Source organism: Chinchilla lanigera, unplaced genomic scaffold (genome assembly GCF_000276665.1).
Source record: "Chinchilla lanigera isolate Chin_1 unplaced genomic scaffold, ChiLan1.0 scaffold00017, whole genome shotgun sequence".
NCBI lineage: Eukaryota > Metazoa > Chordata > Mammalia > Rodentia > Chinchillidae > Chinchilla > Chinchilla lanigera.
In genome coordinates, this window is record NW_004955418.1 from 29470166 (window position 1) to 29483581 (window position 13416).

Below are 13416 nucleotides of genomic sequence, written 5' to 3' on the forward strand. Positions count from 1 at the left end.
GGCCTGACCTCCCACCCTGAGGCTGGGGGCCCTGCTGTCTACCTGACTCAGACCAGAGACCAGATGTACCCAAATTCTTCCAGGCACTTTTTCCTCAGCGTAGCCGCTTCCCTTTGGCCACCAGGTGGTGTTGTAGGCTTTTAAAACTTACAGATGGCGTGCCTCTGTGTGTGTGTGTGTGTGTGTGTGTGTGTGTGTGTGTGAGAGAGAGAGAGAGAGAGAGAGAGAGAGAGAGAGAGAGAGAGAGGAGAGCTGAACTCTGGAACGAATGGAATCCTTGAGATGTCGACACCCACAGTCTCTCTCCGTCTCTATCTCTGTCTCTCTGTGTCTCTGTCTCTATCTCTGTCTCTCTGTTGAATCCAGGGGCACTCTACACTGAGCTACCTCCCCAGCCCTTTCTAAGTTGTATTTGGAGATGGGGTCTCACGAAGTTGCCTTTGCTGATCCTGCTGCCCAGCTCTCCCAGGAGCTGGGAGGACAGTGAGCACCACCGCACTGGGCAGACTCTCATTTCCCTCGGGTCTGGAGAGACCTGCCCGAGTCCTGCTCCCTCTGGGAGGAGCAGGACTGGAGTCCTGCCTTCTGCCTGGCTTGAGTTTGCAGGAGAGGCCGGTTCTGGGAGCAAGAGGCCGGGAAGGACTTCCTGCGGGAAGAGGACCACGCGGGGGAGAGGGTTTCCCACGCCGACAAGACGGGTCATTTGGCAGGACAAGGGCAGGGGAACCTGCGCGGTGTTTAAGTTAAAGGAAGAAACGTTGCAGGTGGGGCAAATGTGTTCAGAGTGGGTGGTGTCCTGGCGGGGATTAACAGCAGTGTGTCTTTTACAGTAACACATTTTAAAAATTTAAATATTCACTGTATGTTTTGATCGGCCCTCACGGAGCAAAGCTTGGAGGTAATTTCTGTCACATAAAAACCATGATGCTGCATCCTCATCCAACCGTAATCCCCAGACCTGGCAGCAGGGGGCGCCTGGCTCTTCCCCAAAGTCAGAGTCATCAGGAAAGGGAACCGTGTTTAATTCATTCAGGACACTGAGGCAGCCAGGACAGCACAACCGAAGACTATCAGGAAAGAGGACTCCAGAGCTCCTGCAGAGAGTGGCAGGAACTCGGGATCGGTGTGTTCAAAGCCGGGGGAGGGTTTGGGGGTGAATTAATGGCAATAAGTCTCTTACTGTAATACACTTTTTAAAAAATTACCATAGTTGGCACAGTTTTTGGTCACACCATTTTGTCAGGGATGTGAAAGTAACTCCATGGAGAGTCTTTCAACAAGCAGTGCTTGATAAATTAGGCATCTGTGCAGGAACAAGAAACTGTGAGACCTCTCCTCACCGACCAGAGCTTCTTGGCCACCTGCCGATGGCGAAGGCCTGGGTCACAGGAGAGGAGCGTCCCCGTGCGCTTGGTCCCAGTTTTACCAACACCGGCTTCTTCAAAGATGAGGATGCAGACGCCGGCAGCTTGGTCTGTTTTATCCTGAGGTCTGATGCAGAGTGGAGGCTACATGGAAAAGTGACCGGACAGACTGAGGGGGGTGCACAGGGCCCGTCTGGGAAGGTCCCTGGCGGCCCCTTTGTCCCCACCCTCTCCCTTGTGCACGAAGGGATATCCCTTGGCCAGAGAGAATTCTGGTTCTCACACGGCTGGTGTGAGCGGGAAGGGAGGGGGTCCGAGGTCTCGAGGGCACTCGCCTGGGACGGATGCTCCGGACTTCTAGGAACAGCTTTATTGAGAGAACATAAAACCCAGCCTTCTGCAGTGTCTTCAGAGTTGTTCGACGTCACCACTGATTCTAAGCACTTCCGTCCTCCCCCGAGTGTGCCCAGGCCCGCATACAGTCGCCCCATGCCCCGATGCCTGAGCCCGACAGTGGCTCATTTCCTTCACAGGGTGGATTCTCCATCCTGGACATTCACACCTGGACTCATTGCCACATGGTTCAAGGCTGCCTCAGACTGCGGACCAGCTGGGGCTTGGCTGGGGGACTGCGGAGAGTGCGTGATCATCATTACTGGGCCCTGGGGAAGTGGTCCCTTCCCATAGGATCGAGAGCCCTCCACCCTAAGACACAGCCATAAACAGAAAACATTTCCGTCTCAGGTTCCGCAGATGCCCTGGACAGAGAGCCCTCTCTGCCAACCTCCTTCCGGGTCCCCCGCACAGCGGGAACTTTCCCTTTTGCCTGTTCTTGCTTCCCTAATAAACTTCCCTGCTCACGACTCTGTCCTCCTCCATCTGCGGTTTCATGTGTGACGCCATGAGACACACCCAGTGTCCTGGTGACGACAGGATCACAGGCTGGGGAGTCCACAGTGGGCGGCGTCTGTGTGCTGAGACCTGGAGGATCCCACAGCTGCTCAGCCAAGTAGAGGGAAGCCACTGAACGAGAGGGATGGAGGACGCAGCTCCAGTGCAAGGTGAAGGGCTGGAAGCTCAGTGGAGTCACCAGGTCAGGTCTGTGCTGGAGGCTGGAGAAGCTGGCGACCTGGAGACCAGTGTCCAAAGGTGCAGCCAGAAGTGAGGACACTTCCTGCTTCTTTCCCTTTTTCTTCTATCCAGGCTACCAGCCTATTGGTTGGTGCCCCCCATATCTGGGTGTGTCTTCCCCCTCAGTTCACTGGCCTGCATGTCAGTCATCACAGACACGCCCAGAACTGTGCTTCCTAATCTGTTGAATGTTTCCTCACTGAGGCAGCTGGACACACCACGAGGAACAGTCGCAGCTCCTCAGCCCTGTTGCCGTAGCTGTGTAGGAGCTATAATGCCGAACGTTGCTAATGGAGTTCAGTGGATGTCTGCAGGACAGGGCCAGCCACATGTCACTGGTGCCTGGGCTCCACAAGGGAAGCTGTGGGTAAAACAAGCAGCGGCAACTCTTTGGGTTAGGACACCCACCTGCTCCTGAGGCGGCAGTTACTTCTTTGCTGGCGTAGCTGTTACAAAGTTGAGGCAAAGAAGCTGCGAACAGGGCAGGATAAAACACCACGAAGCCGGCTCTGACTGAGATTTGGTGCTTCGTCTGCAATTGGTGTGCCTTGAGCTTCTGAGAGATTTTAATTTCCAGAGTTCTACAATGTTGGCTTTGACACTTTTTCCTGCAGTCAGCGTGGAAGGGATTTTCAGAGGTGCTCATCCTGCCCTTCCAGAAGTGTTGCTGGTGCCCCTGCCAAGGGGGACTCATGCGTGCTGGGCCAGGGCTGTGCCCCACCCGGTGCCCTCATGTTCAGTTCCTGTTCAGACCCTGACCCACCTTCCCCAGTGCCTGCTTAGCACCACAGATGCTCAGAAGCTTCACTCGCACCCCACCTTGGTTTCCGTCTCCATAAACAGCACCCATGGGGCTTCCTGAAGCAGATGTCTGTGACCCCCTCCACCCTCTCTCCTGTCTTTCCCTTCAGCCCAATCGAGCAGCAAGTCCCGGGCTCTCTCTTCCCAACCCTCCCTCCAGCACGTCTTCCGTGTCACCTCACTGCCTTTACTGAAGGTCTCAGCCACCTTCTCTGTGCCCACCAGCCCCTGCCTCCTCCAGCGTCCCCTCCCATGTCCCTCGTGACCCTGAAGCCAGGGGCATCGCCTAAGTAGGCAGAGCTCTGGAGGATGAGAGTTCATCTAGGAGTTCGCAGGGTCTTGTGCCAACTTGCTTTTTCCTAGCGATGGGTCCTTGGGCAAATTCCTTGTCGGGAGCAGCTGAGCTAGTGATAGAGCAGAGAGCGCAGAGTGCCCGAGGAATAGCCTGAGGGCATGAAGCGCCCAGGTTAACAGGGGTCCCAGCCTGAGAACGCAGGTGGGCGTGAGAGGCAAGCTAGTTGTTAGGCAAAGGGTTTCACCTGACATCAACACTCTAAGCATATAACGAACGTGCTAGGGTAGTTGAGCGGTTCCTTTCCTCTCATCCGGAGAGAGGGCTCCACCTGACCTCAGCTTTCTGTATGTTATTTCTGGCTTTACTTCTCCATTTACTTCTCTCACTGCCCCCCCCCTCAAACTTGGAGAGCTGCACTGGATGCAGCAATTCCTTGTCCACTCCATGCCTCAGTTTCCCCATCTGTAAACTGAAATAACATTGTTCCTTAGCTCATAGAGTACCCATGAGGATAAGTGAGAAAATCCAAGTGTGCTGATTTCCTGTCACTATCACGGAATTCCTTTATAGCCCCAGTCCCTGCCTAGAGTTAGGTTTGTTGTCCTTTCCTTTGTTACTTTACCCTGTCAGAATGTAAGCTCTACAAGGCAAGAACTTGGTCTTGTCTCCTGTTGTACCTTTCTCCAACCTTTATACACTCCAGACTCTGCAAAGACACTTAATTAGTTTTAGTGGAACAGTTGAGGAAAGAAGTTGAAGAGTTGCTCTGGTAGAGTTATAGCTGAAACTACTAAGTACCCCAAGATGTAGATAACAAATAGATGCTGTCACCAGTGTTTGAAAAGACCACCTAACGCTCGACATAGACCTGCACAGACAGGATCATTTTAGCAAACCCGTCCCACTGAGACCCCAGCAAGACACTGTACCAATCCCAGGGGGAGCACTCAGATGCCACAGGGTGGGTGGCCAGGCCCCGCCCCAGATCAGCCAACCTCTCAGGAGGGTTTGTCCCCAGGGTCCTCCTGGAGTTTGTTGAAATACTCTGGGCTTGGGAAAAGCTTCTGCCACACACATATCTGTGTCAGCTTGCCCTAGAGCGCCCCCACAGCTGTGCAATCAGAGCCCTCACGCCTTTGATCCCAAGGAAAAATCTGGGGAAGAGCTTGGTTTCCTGTACCTCTGCCCCCTCTTGTACAGTTTTGCCTACTGCGTAGCTGCTGTTTCTGCTTGTTCTTTTCCTGTTCTTACTCTTCCTGTAGCAGTCGGTTGAAATATGCTAGTTTTCCACTGAGGAGACAGCTCTCTGGTGCTAAGTTCTGTGTTCATTTTCCAGCAGAGCTTTGGCTGAACCCAGCGAGCAAGAGCTGAGTGCTGCTGTCTCTGTTTCCCAGCCTTTGCGGGGCTGTCGCGCGGCGTTCAGCTAGGATTGGAAGTGGTCTTTTATCTTCTTTCCAATTGTTGACAAAGGTTTCTTTTGTGAGCCATCCATCGCTGTTTTTTAACTTCTCCTTCTGGTCCACAGCCAGCTATTACAGCTGCACAAGCCCAGACTCAAGGGCTGAATTTCATTTTCTGGTGAGCAAGAGCACTCTCAATGTCTCTGGGAGATTTTGAACAAAGTTCGGATCACTGGGCTCACTTTAGCCTTCTGCTTCTTAAGTTTCAAGTTCCTGGGGCTGTGGTGTGATGGTACATACTTACCCATTCAGCACTCTGGGAGGCTGAGGCAGAAAGACTGCAAGTTCAAGACCAACCTGTGCAACTAAGGACTTAGTGAGACCCTGTCCTCAAACAAAAATAAAGGATAGCTCAGTGTGAAAGCCCTGGGTCCAATCCCGGGGACTCCACCAAATTTAGGGTTGGGGAGGTAACTCAGCAACAGAACACTTGCCCAGCCTGTGGAGGCCTTGAGCTGATCCTGAGTACTCCCCCCCCACCTGACACACACATCCTGCTGCCATGGGACGAGATTTCTCTCACCACGCAGGTCCACTGTGATGCCGACCATTCCAGTGATAGAGGAGAGATGTAACTCCCAAACTGCTGTGTCCAGTTCATGTCCTGAAAATCTAAGAACAGATTTCAAGGAACTACGAAGGTTAAAAATGGGAAAGCTTTACTGGAAGAGAGAGGACGAACTCAAGAAGGGAGCGCAGGTGCTCAGAGGAAAGAGGCACACGGTTGGGAGCTGGGGACTTGGGGGTAGGAGCTCCTGAGGGGCAGGAGGGGTCCTGGGTGGGGCGCTGCTGAGGTCATCTCTGAGAATGTTGCATAGGGTAAAGTTGCAAGGTGGGTACAGTGTGAGTCAAACTATAACCACCCAATAAAATGACAAGTCTAGCCACTTAGCTAATATTGATCCAATAGGGAACTGCGGCAGTTAGCACGGGGACATGGTTGACATCATTGACATTGTTAACCTTGTCAATAGCTGTAGTCTTAGCTTTGTCTTTCGTCTTAGTCTTAGTGGGTAGGAGAGTGAGTGGGACCACTGTCCTGCTCCTAGTGAGACAATGGTCTGTTTTGTGGGAAATCCCAAAGGGTGAGGTCATTACCATCTTAAGCTCCCATTCATCCCTAAGTGAAGTGTGTAAATCTGGCCGCAGAGACTTTAATCTCCAGGTGTCGCCTTCTTCAGCTTCACCTCCACCACAGTTGTGATGTTCTCATCTTCTGCACCGCCTCCCTCACGGGCCCAGCCTTGTCGGACTGCCTGTTAATTTCTATCTAACTTTCCTGCCTACAATACCAGGGTGGAAACTTCTGAAGTGTGAACCAAAGCAAGCCCCTCCCCCTTTCGATTTCAGGTGTCAGGAGTTTTGTCTCAGCTGGCCATGAAGAAAGTGACTCATACTGCTGCAGAATCCAAGAGATCCAGTGGGGATAAAGGAGGGTTGACTTACAGGATTTTAGATGCACATCCACCCACCCAGCTGCACGCATGTCCAAAGTGCTGGGCATTAGAACAAAGAAACAGCTCCAGTTTTACACATTTGGCTGAGGGAGGTTGGTCTTTAGGAACAGTGGTGAGGGGCAAGCAAGGGTATAGAAGTGAGACAAAGCCATTGATAACTTATCCTTGAAAGAAGACAGAGCCTTAGGAATCCTCTGAGAACGAGATAACATAAGCTGTGTTTACAGGACACAGTTGCCAATCTTATCTACTCCAGAGCAAGAAGTTATGCTACAGGGTGGGGTGGGCTTGAGGGCAATTGCTCTTTAAATCCCGCCTCAATACAATATGTAACCAACAGCATCGTGTTGAAAACCTAAAAGATAGGAACACAATGTACTTAAAACAAAATCATTGAGCTATTCTGGAATCTTGTTCCTTTAAAAATATGTTATCAAATTGGATTTGCTTATATGTTACTTAGGATATTTCTACTGTTTCTAAACAGTTTTGTTGGGGGGAGTACTGAAGAGAGCTAATTGGCTCCTTTTTTTTTTTTTTTTCTTTTTACCGGGAATCAAACTCAGGACCTTGTGCTTACCAGGCAGGCACTTGTGCCGCTGAGCTGTATCCAAGGCTCCGTCCACTGAAAAGTCTGGTTGTAATGCCGTCTGTGTTTGTAGAGGGAGGATTTTCAGTTTCCTTTTTTGGGCTGACCTTGTCTGATTTTCCAGGGTTAAGTAAGTCTTGCCGAATCACTCATGTCAGTTTTCTTCTTTTTAATTCCCCCGGATAGTTTTTGTAAAGTTTAGATTAGGTATTCCTGAGGTTCTATGAAACACATTTCTAAAATTTCAGAGTGAACTTTTCTCTTGGACAGGTTGGTGCCAGGACAACTACGTGTGTTGGAATGAGTGTTTCTAAAGTTATGAGACTATATAGCTGAGCAGGCAAAAAAAGACAAGGAAAAGCAGGAACTCAGGAGAAGCAAGAGGCTGGAAAAGCTTGATGTGCATTTCAGAGGGACGCTGTGAGAAGGTTTCCCTCTAACACTGAGTCTAGTGTCTCACTAAACCAGAAAGGGCCAGCGGGAAACTTGTTTCTCTTTATCTTGTGCTGAGTGGGAGGAGAGGAAATGACTGCTTTGAAAATTGAAAACCAGTTTGTACTTGGTGTGGGAGGTAAAAATATTTTTAATCTGTCCATGTTTCATCAACTGTTCTAATAAGCCCTTCTTCTTCGACTTAGCTCAGTCAACTAGCAGACAAGGACAGGCTGGCTGTGCTGACTCGAACAGCAGACATAAGGTTCTGGGGTGAGAGATAATTGCTAACAAACCTTCCTGAATCCTGGGAGCCAAAATGCTAGAAATAACTACAAAGAGAAATACTGGGGGAAATAGCAGGTGTGGGTGAAATGGATCACTTGGGATAGACTGTGAACCCCAGCTCCCAGGCCTTGGGAGATGGGGCGGATACCCCTGTGAGTTAGGAGTAAAAACACACATCGCCTCAACTGGAGGGTGCTGGTCTCTGTGTAGATACCAACCACTCTTGGAAGAGTTGGGATTAACAGCCTCGCTTTCGGGGCTTCTGGAGTCCAATTTCCTTTGGTGTGGGAGCACTGCTCACGTGCTGGCTCGCTACCTTCACAGCGCCGTGGCCTGCAGGTGTGGCCGTGTGCCCCTGCGCCCTGGCTGGTAGGAGGGGGAGGAAGTGATTCTTGTGCTTTGTTGGGCTTTGTCCATGTGTTTCCACCAGTGAGATTTCTAATGTTCCTTTCTTGGGCCGGCTTTGTCTGGTCTGGGAGTTCTTGGAAGGAAACAAAACGTGCCAGAGGAGAAAGCCAGCTGTGTCCGGGCCGCAGTGCAGGAGGAGGAGGCAGAGAGACTTTCCGTGTGAGCGAGAGGACTCCAACCCTTTAGAGAGCCCAGCCCTGCCTGAGCCCAGATTGCACTTTGGGAACAAAGCCATCCTGAGTGCTGGAGGGAGAGGAAGGTGAAGGGAATTCTTGTCTTCATTCCAAAGAAGCCTGGAGTGTGCTGTGTGATCAAAGAGGGCGCATTTCGAGATAACTACTCCGAAAGGATGGAGGAAAGTGTGTGTGCTCATCAGAGACTCCAACCCACCATGCACATTTCCCATCAGGGCCCTCTTTCCCTGGTGTGCACGGCACAGCACTCACATCTCTTGGTCTCCTGGGCCCCTGGATTCCTCCTCCCTCAGTCTAACTACCCTCCCTGGACTCCTCAGAGAGTCACGTGTTACCATGGAAACTGGCATCTTGCCCTTACTGGTCCAGGCCTCCCTCTTCCTCTCTGCCCTGGCTCAGGCTGTGGGGCAGGTCCCACCTGAGGTGACAGCAGGCAAGGCCTCTTCTGTCCCAGGACAGCAAAAACTCACAGACAAAGCACTGCCAAGGCCTTTGCTGCCTTTTCTTGCCACTGGTTGGAGCCTAAGAACACCTGCCTCCAGTCTCCAAAGTTTTGGTTAGTATACTTCATGTAAAAGGTTTTTTTAATGGGATTGAAAATGTAGCTCAGTGGTAGAACACTTGCCTAGCAAGGGTACAACAAGCAAGCGAGAAAAAGAAAGAAAGAAAGAAAGAAAGAAAGAAAGAAAGAAAGAAAGAAAGAAAGAAAGAAAGAAAAGAAAAGAAAAGAAAAGAATAAGAAAAAATGTTTTGGGCTGGCTGTGGTGGCACACACCTGTAGTCCTAGCACTCTGGAGGCTGAAGCAGGAGGATCACCACAATTTTGAAGCCAATCTGGGCTACATAGCAAGACCCTGTCTCAAAAAAATTTCTTAAGGGCGGGGGATATAGCTCAGTGACCCAAGCACCTGCCTGGCAAGCATAAGGTTCTGAGTTCAATTCCCAGTACCAAAAAAAGGAAAAGGATTAAAAAGAATTTCTTAAAAGTTATGTGCCCCTTGGGAGGAAGGGGACTAAAAAGAATTAAGATGCGTCATATATAGGTACCAACTCCCCATGAGGAATGGAAGCCTTATGTACTGCAAACAAGTACTAATAAAGTCAAAAATATAAAATACAAAAAATTATGTATCCCTTTGATACAGGAAAATAGAAACTCCCAGCTTGAGTGATATCTGGGTCGAGTTTGCATTCTCTAAAATCAAAGAATGAATTTTAGGAGCAATGAAGGTTAAGAGCAGAATATATTTATTGAGGGAAAGAAAGCTTCCGTGCAAGAGAGGCACAGAAGAGGGGCCCGAGTGGGCTGTCCAAGACTCCGTCTTTCCTAGGGACTTTTATAGAGCAAAACCATAAGGTGAGGCGGGTCCAAGGTAGGAGAAAAATGGGAAATCATAAGGGGGGACATGAGGTGGGACAAAACTATGATCAGCCAATAAGAATTGTTTAGGTAAAATTGATTAAATTGGGATCAAATGGGGCAGTGAGTCACTTAGCAAGTGGGCATGAATACAGAACAGGGGCTTTTCCTGTAGGTGGTTGGGTCAGTGACTCTTCAAGGTGATCGCTGCCTATTTAGACTACCCATCCCTGAGGTCCGTCCCTAGGGAGGTATGTGGGTGCATTTGTTTAGTCTTTTTTTTTTTATTTTTTTATTTTTTTATTTTTTTGGTTTTTCTCCGGTACTGGGAACCGAACTCACAACCTTGTGCTTGCCAGGCAGGCGCTTTGCCGCTGAGCTAAATCCCCAGCCCCTTGTTTAGTCTTTAGTCTTGAGGTCTGGCCCACAGCAAGTACGTCTCTATTTGCAAGGTATCTTGTCTTCCACATTGGATCCTTTGAGGGCCTGGCCCTGCCTGGCTGCCTATAATATTTCTGTCTAACTCCGCTGCCTACAACAGTAGGAAATTTGTATCTGTACATGACATACCTTGATTCTTTTTTTCCCCATTCTCCTCCCTCCTTCAAACCTTCTCCTCCCCACTTACAAAACCTTTGTTTTCATTTTCCCTCCATTCTATTTTTAAAATCCCTTTTCCCTCCCTTCCCTTCTCCTGCCCCCTCCCTTGTTCCCCTTCCCGTTTGTTTGTTTGTTTTTTCAGGTACTGGGAATGGAACTCACGACCTCACGCTTGCCAGGCAGGCGCTGTGCCACTGAGCTAAATCCCCAGCCTCCTCCCTTTCCCATTTGAACAAGTTCTTCCTACTTCATCTCTCCTCCAGTCTGCTCCTCATTTACCCTTTGGGTTTCCCACACAAGAAAAACACAGGTACCAACTTAAATATCACACTGGACATTTCAAGTTGCATGCTTGATTTACATCACTTTACATTATGGGCTCAAGGTGCACCCGTTTACCTGCAAATGACTCAAGATTATTCTTTATGGAAGGTAGCGCTCCATTGTATATAAGTACTGCATCTTCTTTACCCATTCATCTGTTGATGGGCATCTGGGATGTTTCCAAGATTTAGCTTTTATAAATTGTGCTGCTATAAACATGGGTGTGATGTGTGTGACTGTGGTGTGATATTTGTAACGTTTTGGGGAAGATACCCAGAAGGGGAACAGCTGGATGACCCCATCATAAAATAAAATAAAATAAAATAAAAAACAGGGCTGGGGATGCAGCTCAGTGGTAGAGCACCCAGGACCAAACGAGTCAGAGAATCAGCATTTCTTACAAATTGCCCCATTCTTGCCTGGGGGTTTCTTTGAAGTTGCGGACATCTATCGTCCAAGTTTGATCCTTTTGTTACCCAAAGTCAGGCCAAGATAACTACAGCCCCGGGCATGATGGTGCAAGCCTTTAATCCAAGTCACTCAGGAGGCAGAGGCAGGAGGATACAAAGTTTGGGGCCACCCTGGGCAACTGACAAAATAGCTTTGAAAAGTAGATGACATTTAGATTTTCCCATTGCTTCTGCTCTCGCTCTGCTGTGGTGCGCTGTGTTTGGAGGAGGCCCTTCAGGTGAAGACCAGATCTCGGTGACTCCCCAGCTCCTCCGACCACACCCTAGGGATCAGGGGGCCAGGGCGTGCAGTCAGCGGCAGAGAAGCTGCCTATGCTTGCCCCTGGTCCCCAGCAGCGTCAGAAGCAGCAGAGAGGCTCCCGGAAACCTGTGCTTTCCCAAATGTCTCCGTGCCGAGGGTGCTTATTCACGCAGTTGCTCAGCACTGCTGGGGGTTGAACATTGAGCTGTACAGCAACACGGAACTTTAAAAGTTAGGGTTTTCTGCTTTTAGGGATAAGCAGCTTTCCCAAACCTCCTCCCGCAGAGCACACAGCCTACATCCGCTCCTGTCCTCAGCCCGGGTAAGGACCTGCGGGCGTGGCCATGGGGGAAGGGGTTAAGCCTGGAAGTGCGTCCGGCCTGGAGGTGTTACACAGCTCACCCAGGGAAGAGGTCTCTGAAGAGGGGTCACATGCAGCAGAGGAAGCCGAGTCCTCCCCACATGCCTGGAAGATCCATGACAGAGAGGGCTTGCTCTGGGGTCCCCCGAGGAAGCTGATTGGGATTGTCACTGGGCAGGGCCCCAGGAGGTCCCCAGCCCAAGGTAAGGAACATAACCACCCACAGAACGAGGTAGCAGACTCGCTGCCCGTCCAGGAAAAGGGTTCAGGGTGAGCTGAGGGAGGCCCAGAAAGGGCTGTTAGCCAGGAACTTTGAGGAAATAGCGTGCAGCCTGAGAGAGAGAGGGGGAGGGAGAGAGAGAGACAGACAGACAGACAGAGAGAAGGGGAGAGAAGAGGGGAGGGGAGAAGAGAGGTAAAGAGGAGAGGGAGGGGAGGGGAGGGGCTATTCCCTGGAGTTGGAGTGGGTGAAAACCCTGGAGAAGGTACTGGGCCCATTACAGGCAGGAGCCCTCTCTTCTTTCTTTTTTAAAAATGGATAATTTAAGCCAGGCATGGTGGCACACGCCTGTAATCCAGGCATGGTGGCACATGCCTGTAAGGTGCTGGGCCCATCACAGGCAGGAGCCCTCTCTTCTTTCTTTTTAAAAATGGATACTTTAAGCCAGGCATGGTGGTACACGCCTGTCATCCCAACACTTGGGAGGCTGAGGCAGGAGGATAGGCCAGCCTGGGCTACAAAGTGAGCGAGTTCAAGGCCAGCCTGGGCTACAAAGTGAGCTCAAGGCCAGCCTGAACTGCCTAGCAAGACCCTGTCTCAAAAACACACATAAATAAATAAAATGGAGAATTTAATCGATCTTTGGATTCTCTCAAGCTGTTCCTTTATCTCAGAACTGCTCATTACTTTCTCTCTCTCTTTTTTTTTTGGTACCAGGAATCGAACTCAGGACCTTGTACTTGCTAGACAGGTGCTTGTGCCACTGAGCTATATTCGCAGCCCCTGTCACTTTCTCAATTAAACCAACTTATGGACTCAGCGTTCCTGGGGGTTGGGGGTGATGGATCTGGATGAAAAGGAGCCTGAGGGCTAACCAAGGGCTGCTGATACAGAGCACTTGGGAGACTTGGTTCTGATTTCCTTGTCTCTTTCTGGCTGTCTTTACCTTCTGTCCCCCAGACGGCTTAGCCAGGACCAGAAGGAGCTGCTCCTCCTCTGTCTGCTACCTCTCCAGCCAACCTGGAGCACCTCTGAATGTGCCTCCTTGAAATTGGGTGTGGCACCTTTCGGGCACAGATTTCTATAACCAAAGAATCCACAATCATTTCCCTGGTATGCAGAGAACAGAAGTGAACTGGGAAAGTTTTTAAAGTTTTGTAATAAAGTTGAAGGGTGACTGTAATGATTATTTGCTTGATTCACCCAAATATTTATATCTAAGTGGGGGAAAAAAGGAGCCTTTCAAACCTCTGCTCAGGGATGGGGAGGTAGCTCAGTCAGTGGGAGAGCACTTGCCTTGCTTGTGAGACCATGGGTTCCAGTCCTAGGTCTTACAGATCAGATAAAAGTGCCCCCCCAAAGTCCCGTGTGTGGAAGGGATTAGCTCATGGGGTGTGTGCTCATCAGTGGCTTCAGCCGCC